This window comes from Malania oleifera, chromosome 5 (assembly GCF_029873635.1).
Source record: "Malania oleifera isolate guangnan ecotype guangnan chromosome 5, ASM2987363v1, whole genome shotgun sequence".
NCBI lineage: Eukaryota > Viridiplantae > Streptophyta > Magnoliopsida > Santalales > Ximeniaceae > Malania > Malania oleifera.
The window spans coordinates 79586029-79598130 of NC_080421.1; the positions used below are offsets into that span (position 1 = coordinate 79586029).

Here is a 12102-nt window from a genome sequence, read left to right on the forward strand (position 1 = left end):
GCTAACTTTCATCGGTACAAAGTGAGTAGATTTAATCAACCTGTCCACGATTACCCATATGACATTCTATCTGTGTAGTGCTGGTGGTAACCTGGTAACGAATTCCATGGAGACGTGGTCCCATTTCCACTCTGGCATACTCAATAACTGGAACGGCCTTGCCGACCTCTGATGTTTAGCCTTTACCTGCTGACACGTCAGACATTGCTCCACAAATTGGGCAATCTCTCGTTTCATGTGACTCCACCAAAAAGATTCACGAAAATCCCGATACATCTTCGTACTACCCGGATGTACTGTATATAAAGAACAATGTGTCTCCTCCATCGTCCTCTTTATCCCTTCGTCGTTTGGAATACATAGCCTGGTCCCAAACTTTAGCACTCCTCCCTTGGAGATGTTAAAGTTTGTAGCCAACCCTTGCTACACTTTATCCACAACCTCGTATAACTTCGCATCATTAGCTTGCATGGCTTTAGCCCTCTTAAATAATTTCAGCTGGATCACCAAGCTAGCAACAAAAGCTTGATGATTACCATCCACCAGCTCCACGCCAAGACTTTCCAAATCCCGCCTGATATGATGCTGACCTACTACTGTAGATATTGACACATGCTTTGACTTCCTTCTCAACGCATCAACTACCACGTTAGCTTTTCCCTGGTGATAGCTAATCGTGTAGTCGTAGTCCTTGATCAGTTCCAACCACCTTCTCTGCCTCATGTTCAACTCCTTCTGTGTGAAAAAGTATCTGAGACTCTTATGGTCCGTGAAGATCTCACACTGTATATCGTACAAGTAGTGCCTCTAGATCTTCAACGCATATACTACTGCCGCCATGTGTGGGGTAATTCTTCTCGTACTCCTTGAGTTGCCAAGAAGCATAAGCAATCACTTTCTCCTGTTGCATCAGCACACATCCCAATCCCTTCAGCGATGCGTTGCTATAAATCATAAAACCATAATCCCCAGATGAGACGGTTAAAATTGGAGCAGTGACCAATCGATGTTTCAACTCCTAGAAACTCTGCTCATGCTCATTGGTCCAATTAAATCTCATACCCTTCCTCATCAACCGTGTTAGAGGGCTAGATAACTTAGAGAATCCCTCCACAAACCGCTGATAATAGCCAGTCAGTCCTAGGAAACTTCGAACATCTTGCACACTCTTCGGTTTCACCTAATCAACCATTGCTTTTATCTTACCAAGATCAACTGAGATACGACCCTTAGACATGACATGGCCTAGAAACGCGACCTGATTCAACCAGAACTCGCATTTTTTTAGCTTAACATACAACTTCTTCTCCCGCAAAACTTGAATTACCAACCTTAGATGATTCTCATGCTCTTTCAAACTCCTAGAGTATACCAGAATGTCGTCGATGATCACCACTACAAACTAATCCAGGTATTCTTGGAAAATCCTGTTCATTAGGTCCATAAATACCACTGAAGTGTTAGTCAACCCAAAAGGCATGACCAGAAACTCATAGTGACCATATTTGGTTCGGAAAACAGGCTTCACAACATCTTCAGTCCTAACTCTCACCTGATGATATCTTGATCGTAGATCGATATTTGAAAAGACCTGCGCTCCCTGCAGCTAGTCAAACAAATCATCTATACGAGGCAACAAGTATCGGTTCTTCACTGTTACCTTGTTGATCTCATGGTAATCAATGCACATTCGCATAGACCCATCCTTCTTCTTCACGAACAATACTAGAGCTCCCTAGGGCAAAACACTAGGTCGGATAAAACCCTTGTCCAGTAGTTCCTGCAACTGCTCCTTCAAGTCCTTAAGTTCAATTGGAGCCATCCAGTATGGAGCTTTCGAAATCAGTGTCTTACCTGGCAGCAACTTGATAGTGAACTCCACCTGTCGATCGGGAGGTAAACTAGGTAAGTCTTCTGAGAATACATCCAGAAATTCGTTAACCACTCGGATATCTTCAAGTTTCATATCATATCGAGGTGGTTCCTTCATGCAAGCTAGGTACCCCTGACAACCCTCCAAGAGTAACCTTCTCGCCTGTATAGCTGATAGAATTTGTGGTGTCGAACGCACACACAATCCCATGAACTCATACTCTTACTCCTTAGGAGATATAAAGATTACTATCTTCCTAGGACAATTAATCACCGCATAACTAGAGAATAGCCAATCCATCCCCAGTATGACGTCGAATCCACACATGTCATACACTACTAGGTTCCCCGGTAGCAGTCTTCCTCGAGTAACCATTGGGTAGTTTCCCAACATTTTACTATAGATCGTTACACTCCCAGTCGGTGTAGCCACAAACAACCATTCATCCATTACTTGGGTTTCAACCACACACAGTTTCACAAAATTAGCAGATATAAACGAATGGGTTGCTCCCAAATCAAATAAAACAACAACTCTATTCGAAAGCAATAACATGGTACCTATTATCACGTTTCCCGCATGTTCCGCATCTGCTAGAGTAAGAGAGTACACCCTCGTCGGAGCCGTGTTTTCATGATAGTTCCCCTGAGGCATCTGATTACTTCCATTGTCTTGGCTCTATGCAGGCATATCACTCCTCTGTGCTTGACAGTTTCAGGATATGTGACCCAGTTTGCCACAATTGTAGCTGTTACCCCAAAACGGCTGGCATTCACTATTGTGCCATTTACGACACTTGACGCATAGTGCGGAAGATGGATCCCCCTGAGAACTCTGCCGCTCGGTATTTTGGCGATAAGTCAAACTATAGTTTTTCTTCTTCTTCCACTATCCTTGTCGAGGACTAGTCTGAGAACCAGAAGATATTGACCTCTTCCTCTACTTCTGTACCACCTCATCCCCCTGGAGGTCAATCTGAACTATAGTGGATTTATCCACCAGAATAGAAAACTCTCAGATCTATAGCATCCCCACAAGCCTGTGGATGTCCTTCCTCAGACCCTTCTCGAATCTCCGAGCCTTCTCATACTTGTTCGAGTTCAAGTACGACGTGAAACAAGATAGCTCAAAATACCTGGTTGTATATCTCTACATCATCAGGGTTCCCTAAGTCAGGCTCAAGAACTCATCAGCCTTTACATCACGAGTGGAAGTTAGGAAGTATCTCTCGAAAAATACCTCCTTGAAACGGCTCCAAGTCATACCAGATGGACCAGCCCTCCCAGATGGACCAGCCCTCTGCCTCTCAATCAGAATCACCGCCATCCACCATCTTTCCGCTTCTCCTGCCAGTTGAAAGGTATAATAGAGAACCTTCTGCTAGTTAGTACAGTGCAGAACTTCCAATATCTTCTTAGTCTTTTGCACCCAATTATCTGCTACTACCGGATCGGGTCCTCTCGTAAACGTCGGAGGGTGCATGTGGGTGAACCTCTCTATGGTACAACCCATAGCAGTAGGATAGCACTCACATCTCCTGACACTTCACCCGATCTCTCGCATAACCTGCCTCGTAAAACCTTGAGGCACAGAAGGAGACTCATCACTCGCAGTCCCCTCGGAACCACTATCCAAGTTGTTATCCTTGGGCTCCATTATGAAAGTAAGATATGACTCAGTTAGAATTCCTATATCGTATACATTTAACACAATCATTGGAAGCTAATCATGTTAACTACAACTCTCACGGTCCTAGGTCTATCCTACCACACCGACACGAAACCATCAAGGGTTTGCCGTGATTTTACTGAAATCGTTATTCTAGTAAAAACACAAAACACCGCCAATGAGTCCCTGTCTAGCAACGAGACAACCCTCGACCTACTCTACCCATTTCCTACATCCTATATTCTCGTATGTACACATGACTACGCCTAACCAAGTCTACAAGATCTAACAACCTGGTTAGTTCTGATACCAAGCTGTCACGCCCTGAACCCACAAGTGGGCCCCAGGTGTGCATTTAGTAACCTAACCTATCCCTTTATCATTTAAAACATACATGATACTACATTGAATGAGAGGCTGACCCTGTAGGATACACGTACACCTTATACACATTCACATACATATCCATACTCATCAAATACGCAGCAGAAATATTCTTTCTATATGTACATCATACCATACCAGAGTCTATACATAACTAGAATATACATTTCCAAAATACAATACATACTCTTGGTGTTTACAAAACCCAATAATGACAACCCGGTTACAAAACCCATACTTACACAGGTACTAAACACAACTAATCGACACCCACGCTTCTGGACGCTGGGATGCTAGTTTCGGCTACCCAAAAAACCTAAAAAATATTTGTATGTTCGGGGTGAGACCCCTCTCAGTAAGGAAGAAAGAAGGTTATATCAGTATGTGGCATACAAGTGTTATTTCAACATAAAACATAACACAATACAGTTTTTGTATTTTCACAATTCAGTTCTAGTACATACGATACCAAACATATAGTTAGTGTCGTCACACTCAAGCAAACGACACCCGATAATAACCGAAGCCTCACAATGATATCATGCAAGTATGGTGTTCGCTCACATCTATCGGTGACCAACCGGAAAGAACAGGCTATATTTCACACCCTCGTTTATAGAGCTAGACACTTTCGCCTACGGTAATTAGCCGCCCCTAGTTGATTTACAAAACCTGGAACAATTTTGAAACTCATGTTCTTATACTTATCAGCGGATGATAATTAGCCACCCTTAGCTGTTTTACAAAACCCTGGAACATTTTACATACAACATTTCATTCCACACTTATTTGAGTATACAATAAATCATATCGTTTTCAATTCGAGAAATACAATTTAATACAAATACAGGTACCGTCATCTCAATACTACAGTTTTATACAACATACGATTTCCCAACAGAAATAGAGATGATACTCGAAACCCCAAATATTCTCAAAAACTGTAACCCGAAAATTCCGCATTTTCACCTGATAGATTTTCCCAAATAAGTAACCAAAACATACATACAATCGTAAACTACAGGTTTACTGATTCCGATTTCAAAAATAGCTGATATAAATAGAATCCTCTTACCTTTTTCCGAATATCAAAATACAAACTCTATGATTCCAAAACTACGAATTGAGACACCAAAACCTAAACATCCAAGAACTATATTTCACTATAATTCTTACTACTACACATATTCAGAAACGAAACTGAAATCGGACCCTTACCTCGTTTTTGGGTCAAAACCCAAAAATCCTCAAAATGAACTTTCGATCCGATAAAAACGTAGAACTTCTCCTCCTGATCCATATGGTAACATCGGATTGTTGATTCTGGCAATTTATGGCTTAAAATCCTAGAGAGAGAGAGAGAGAGAGAGAGTGTGTGTGTGTGTGTGTGTTTTAGCTTTCTTAGTAATGAAGCAAGTGAAAAAGATATTTATAACTGTTTGACCCGGCCAGCCTCGTCGACAAAATGGCGCCTTCGTAGACGAGTCATCCACACGTTTCATCAACGAATCGGCTCCTTCGGTGACGAACCCTATTCTGATATTTTACAATACGTTTGGTATCTCTTCATCGATGAGGCTCTGAATTTCAACGACGAAGAGTACGAGGGCTTTCGTCAACGAGAACAATGAGTTCATCGATGAAGCCTACAAAATTTACGTTTTTACCTTTTCATTATTCAATCAATCTACATATCTCCAGTCGGCTTCTTACAAAGGGTCTAAGACATACTTTCTCAACATCGATACATAAAAGACGTCGTGGATTCTTGACAGAGATGGGGGGTAATGCTATCCTGTATGCAACCGAACCAACCTTCTCTAGTATCTCAAATGGCCCGATGTACCTAGGGCTTAGCTTACTCTTCTTTCCAAACCTCATAACTCGCTTCATCGGAGCAATCCTCAGAAATATCGTATCTCTTATCCCAAATTCCAGGTCTCATCGGCAAGTGTCAGCATAACTCCTCTGCCGAATCTGAGCTATCTTAATTCTATCCCTAATTAATTTGATCTTCTCGGAAGTTTGTTGAATAAGCTTTGGTCCCAAAATCTGTCCTTCACCAATCTCGTCCCAATACAGCAGAGATCGGCACATTCAACCATACAACGTTTCATATGGTGCCATCTCGATACTAGCTTGATAGCTATTATTATAGATGAACTCCACAAGTGACAAAAACTGAATCCAACTATCGCCAAAATCTAGCACGCCCGCCCGCAACATAACCTCTAATATCTGAATCGTTCTCTCTAATTGTCCAACAGTCTGCGGGTGAAATGCGGTACTGAAATTCAATTGAGATCCCAAGGCCTTCTCCAAACTCCTGCAAAACTGGGAGGTGAACCGTGGATCTCAATCGGATACAATGGATACTGGGACGCCATGAAGTCGGATTATCTCCTATACATGTAGCTCTATCAGCTTATTCATGGAGTAACTGACTTTAATAGGAACAAAATGTGTGGTCTTAGTCAAACGATCCACTATTACCCATATAACATTTTGTCCATGCAATGCTGAAGGCAACCCTATTGCTAAGTTAATAGAGATATGCTCCCACTTCCGCTTAGGAATACAAAGTGGTTGCAGTGGTCCTACTGACCTCTGATGCTCTGTTTTCACTTGCTGGCATGTCAAATACTGTTCCACAAATCGGGAAATCTCTCTCTTCATATTGTTCCACCAGAAGGATTCTCACAGATCCCTATACATCTTTGTACTCCCAGGATATACAATAAAGAGAGAGCAATGAGTCTTCTCCAGAATTATCCTCTTAATCTCTACATCCTTAGGTACACACAGTCGGGTGTAAACCCTCAAAACTAAGTCGTATGAGATATTGAAACCTGTTCCTAAACCACTCTGTACTTTCTCCATAATTTTCATCAACTTTGCATCTTTCATTTGAGCGACTTTAATTCTTTCCTCTAAGGTTGTTGAACAACCGGACTAGTAATGAACCCCTAATGGTTGCCTTCAACAAATTCCACATCAAGCCTTTCCAGATCTGTCCTGATCTGCTATTGAGCTACTACTACCAAGAATGATGCATTCACTAACTTCTGATTTAAAGCATCAACTACCACGTTAGCTTTCCCTGGGTGGTAACTGATGGAGAAGTCATAGTCCTTTATCAACTCAAGCCACCTCCTCTGTTTCATATTTAACTCTTTCTGCATGAATATGTACTTAAGATTTTTATGATCTGCGAAAATCTCACACTTTTCACCATATGGATAGTGCCTCCAAATCTTTAATGCAAAGACCACTGTTGCTAGCTCCAAGTCATGCGTAGGATAATTCTTCTCGTACTCCTTAAGCTGCTGAGAAGCATATGCAATAACCTTTCCCCGTTGCATCAATATGCACCCGAGCCCTTTATGAGATGCTTCACTGTAGACTACAAAACCCCATTCTCCTGAAGGAATGGTCAATATTGGCGTAGTGACAAGTCGCTACTTTAACTCCTAGAAACTCTATTTAGGCTCATCTGTCTATTCATATCTCACATTCTTCCTAGTTAACTTCGTCAGAGTGCCTGATAGCTTAAAAAAACCTTCTACGAACCGGTGGTAATATCCTGCCAAACCCAGAAAGCTCTTGACCTCATGAATGTTTTTCAGTCTTACCCAGTCCATTACTGTCTCAATTTTACTTGGATCCACAAAAAGACCATCCCTGGATATCACATGCCCGAGAAATGCCACCTATTCCAACTAGAACTCGCACTTCTTAAATTTAGCATACATTCTCTTCTCCCTTAACACCTGAAGTATTGTCCTCAAATGATTCTTGTGCTCCTCGAGGCTCTTTTACTAAATCAATATGTCATCAATAAACACTACCATGAACTGATCCAGGTACTGATGGAAGACTCTATTGATTAGGTTCATAAATGCAACAGGTGCATTCGTTAGTTCGAACGACATAACCAAAAATTCATAATGGCTATACCGGGTTTAGAAAGCAGTCATCGGTACATCCTCTGACTTAACTCTCACCTGATGGTACCTGGATCGAAGGTCAATCTTTGAGAAAACCTATGTTCCCTGGAGCTGGTCAAACAAATCGTCGATACGCGGTAGCGGGTACTTGTTCTTCACCATCACTTTATTTATCTCTCGATAGTAGATGCACATTCTCATTGAGCCATCCTTATTCTTAACAAACAACACAAGTGCTCCCCACGGAGATACACTGGGCCTAATGAAACCCTTATCCAACAACTCCTGTAATTGCTCATTTAATTCTTTCAACTCGATTGGAGCCATTCTATACGGAGCCTTAGAGATTAGCGCCCTTCCCGGAGATAGATCAATAACGAAATCCACCTCACGCTCAGGAGGTAATCTCAGAAAATCCTCTAGAAATACATCAAGAAACTCCTTTACTATCGGAATATCCTCCAACTTAACTTCCCCTTCCGGTATTTCGTTTACCCAAGCTAGGTACCCCTGACACCCATTCAAGAGTAACCTTTTAGCTTGTGTGGCTAACATAATCAATGGTGAGGCACGCACATGCAACCCCTCAAATCTAAACTCCTGCTCTCCTGGAGGTCTAAACACCACCTCTTTCTTGTAACAGTCGATACTGGCATAACCAGAAGTCAGCACCTCAAATCCGTGCATGTCGAGAACTATAAGATTAGCAGACAGCGTCTTCCCCTGAATACTGATCAAAAAATTTTTAAGTACCCTCCTACACGTTACTACGATCCCTGTCAATGTAGCCACTGATAAATATGATGCCCAGTGGCTGGGCCTCTATCCCACACAGTTTAACGAACTCCGGAGCCACGAATGAATGTGTCGCTCCTGAATCAAACAACACAATATTTTTGTGCGACAAAAATAAAATAGTACCTATCACCATGTCATTGGAGTCCTCTACATCTCTCGGCGTAAGCGAATACACTCGCGCCTAGGTGGTGCCCCTCTGGTGACCTCCTTGGGGTACCTGATTATATCCCTGGAACTAATGAGGTGCGGGCGCATCACTAAGCGGTGCACGATAGTTTCGTGCTATGTTGTAGAGACCTAGTGAATTATAGCAATTAAATAATAAAAGAAAGGAGAGGAAAAGGAAATTTTTAAAAGGGTACACACCAGGATAGCGTAGCGTCGTGTTTGTCGACGAAGCGACTTATTAGGATCGTCAACGGAGACACGTGTCTTGTCGACGAGGAATTACCGAGAGGGTTATTTCAAGGCCTGAAATTCGTCGACGATGAATAAGCGTTTGCTGACGAACTCTCCACTTGGCCTCATCGACGAAGTGACGTGTCTTGCCGACGAAGGCAGATGTATAAATAGCTCAAACTCGGGTCTTTAGCGAGAAAACTTGCATGCAACCCTTTTCTCTCTCTCTCTCTCTCTCTCTACATTTCGTCCCCTATCCCTTCTCTCTAAGTTTTTGGACCAGTTCTTCGCCAGTTCAATGATTCGAAGCCGACACGCTACTCCTAGGAAGTTTCTCTTCACATCTGCTAGAGTAGATCGTTGGTTGTGCCAACTTGGGAACCATCCCAAAATTTAGGTAAGTTAGTTAATTTTAGTTTTAATGAGTATTTGGGGTTTCTGTACTAAGGAGAATATGTTAGGAAAGATAATACTGAAATTTTGTAAGGGAAATGCAAATTTTAGGGTATTGAGCTAGGGAACATGGGTGTAATTTTGGAGTAATTTGTGGGTTTTTCCATAAGTCAGGTAAGAGGATAAATTAAGTCAATATTTCTATGAAATTATTTATTAATATTCAACTTTTATTTTCAAGGAAACTATGTATGTTATAGAATTGAGTTTGAGAATACTACTGTTTAACAGGAAAACTATTTTAATACAGTTCAGCAGGGATTACGATTTTGTGTAAATTTTATGAATGGAACAATATCCATGTTTTTGTGACATGAGTTTGAAATTCCATGATTTTATATAATATCATAATATTATATTTTCAGATTAAGCATGTTTTTATTGTTTTTAGGAAAATATTAAAAACGATACAGGGATTTTCAAACTATGAACGTTATATGATATGCCGATGTAAGGGTCGTGGATTTTATATGATATGTTGGCATAATGGCCATGGATTTTATATGATATGCCGGCGTAAGAATCGTGATTTTATATGATATGCTATGTCGGCGTAAGGGCTGTGAATTTTACATGATATGTTATGCAAGAATTCATGAAAATATTATCATGACAGATATTATTATAAAACAGCAATGTATCATTATTTGAAATTTACTATATGTTATCAGAATCCGGATGGCTTGGTTTCGCCTTTCACGAAGCACGATACTGTAGCTATATGATCATGATCATGTATATGTTAGTGCCACCACTTGTCGTAAGGGGCAGTGGGAGATCGGCAGTTGATGTGGTTTTATGGTAGTGCAGGCATTCCTCTAGTGTTCGGACCAGGAGGGGTAGACCCATCGTACTTACAAACTTATGTTGATCTAGCGTGGTTTGCCAGTCATTGCTAAGTCCCGCCTTTGAGCTGCACAACCTAATCATGTGTGAGTAAGACATGACACCAGTCAGCTATCCATCCAAGGTTTTATTTCATGTACAATTATATGATATGATTTTTTTTTATGTATAGAAATTCAGTATGTTATACCATGTTATGATAAATTATGTTTTTCCTAAATATGATACAGATAGTTTTATCAAATATGATTTATGTACTGTTGTATGTATAACACGGAAATACTCATGTTGCTACACACTGATATTAGTTTATTTCCCTTACTAAAAGGTGTCTCACCCCAACTATATAAACATTTCAGAAGCCCCAGATAAAAGAGCGAATAGAGCTCCGCAGCATTAGAGTTCGACTGTTCTACCCTGTCTGAAGGGTAAGTTATTTTGCTAGGGTCTGATGAATTTTTGGGTTGTGACCCTAGGGCACTTTTGGTTATTTTAGGATGTGTGTATGTATATAAAATTTGTAGTAAAACTCTAGTATTGTGTTGGTTAGATGATTTGATATGTATATGATTTTACGTTTTCCGCTGCTTAGGTATCAGTGTTGTATTTCAGGTATATCTTTGGTACCCAGGGTCCAGGTTGATTATGTTTTATCAGGATCATTATATTAAATAAATAAATAATTATTAAAATAGTCAGGTCATTACATATGTGGCCAAGTCTACTACATCGATAACAGACAACTAATCTACCCCGGCACTTGTCTAATGCCTCTAATGACACATGGGGCAAGGAGGGCATGACTAAATTCCCTGAGGAGCTCGGGGTCCCACTTCATGTCGTTGACCTACGTAGTCACCAGGCCTCCTCCATGTACCCCAACTTGTGCCAATCTGAAACCCATGAGGCAGGGGTCTCTTCTTCTGGTTCACTACTCCCTCACACTTTTGTATACTGGCCTCTACCACCATGGTCTTGTCCACCAGCTTAGAGAAGCTTTGGGCTTGAAACGCCACCACCTGCGGGCATATTCCTTGCCTCAGACCCCTCTCAAATCTTCAAGCCTTCCTAAGCTTGTCTGGGACCATGTAGGGGGCAAAGCGAGATAGCTCCACAAACTTGGCCACGTACTACTGTACGATCAAGTGCCCCTGAGTTAGATTTTGGACTCCTCTGCCTTAACTTCTCTAGTGGAAGTGGGGAAATATCTATCCAAGAAAATCTCCTTAAATCAGCTTCAGGTAGTAACTGCAAGTCCTGGCCTATGATCCTCCACCATCTTGACTGCTCTCCATCACCGCTTAGCCTCCCTAATCAACTTGAAAGTAGCGTGCGACACCCTCTACTCATCGGTGTAATGTAGAACAGGTAGAAGTTCCTCAATTTCTTGGACCCAATCCTCAGCTGCAATTGGGTCCACTCCTTCTACAAATGCCACAAATGCATACGGGTGAACTGCTCAATGATGCAACCCCGTTCTGCAAGTGGGTAGTCCTGCCCTTTCTAGTCCTGCCTCATCTCTGCCCTAACCTACCGAGCTAAAGCTCGCAATGCTGTCGAGACATTGATATCTTCCTCTCTAAAATCCTCCACATTTTTATCTTATATAGCATCCTTTTCCTTATCTCTGGGATCCATCCTACAAGTAGGGTCAAGAATAACTTGCTTAGAATTCTATTGGCAGAATACTACTTGTACAACTCATTAGCTATATCTATAAATTTCCCTTATACC

At 41.4% G+C, this 12102-nt stretch overlaps 1 protein-coding gene across 2 annotated transcripts in view; it reads left to right on the top strand.

Annotated features, from left to right (window-relative positions):
- LOC131156338 (uncharacterized) overlaps positions 1–10634 on the top strand; it is a 66450-nt gene extending 55816 nt beyond the window's left edge. Inside the window, exon 2 of one of the 2 annotated variants that reach the window (XR_009136973.1) lies at positions 10333–10441. The gene's annotated coding sequence lies outside the window, so the exon portion shown is untranslated. Of the gene's footprint in view, positions 1–10332 lie in introns of both variants that reach the window. The other variant, XM_058109941.1, reaches the window with a different exon arrangement.
- Positions 10635–12102: the final 1468 nt, after the last annotated feature.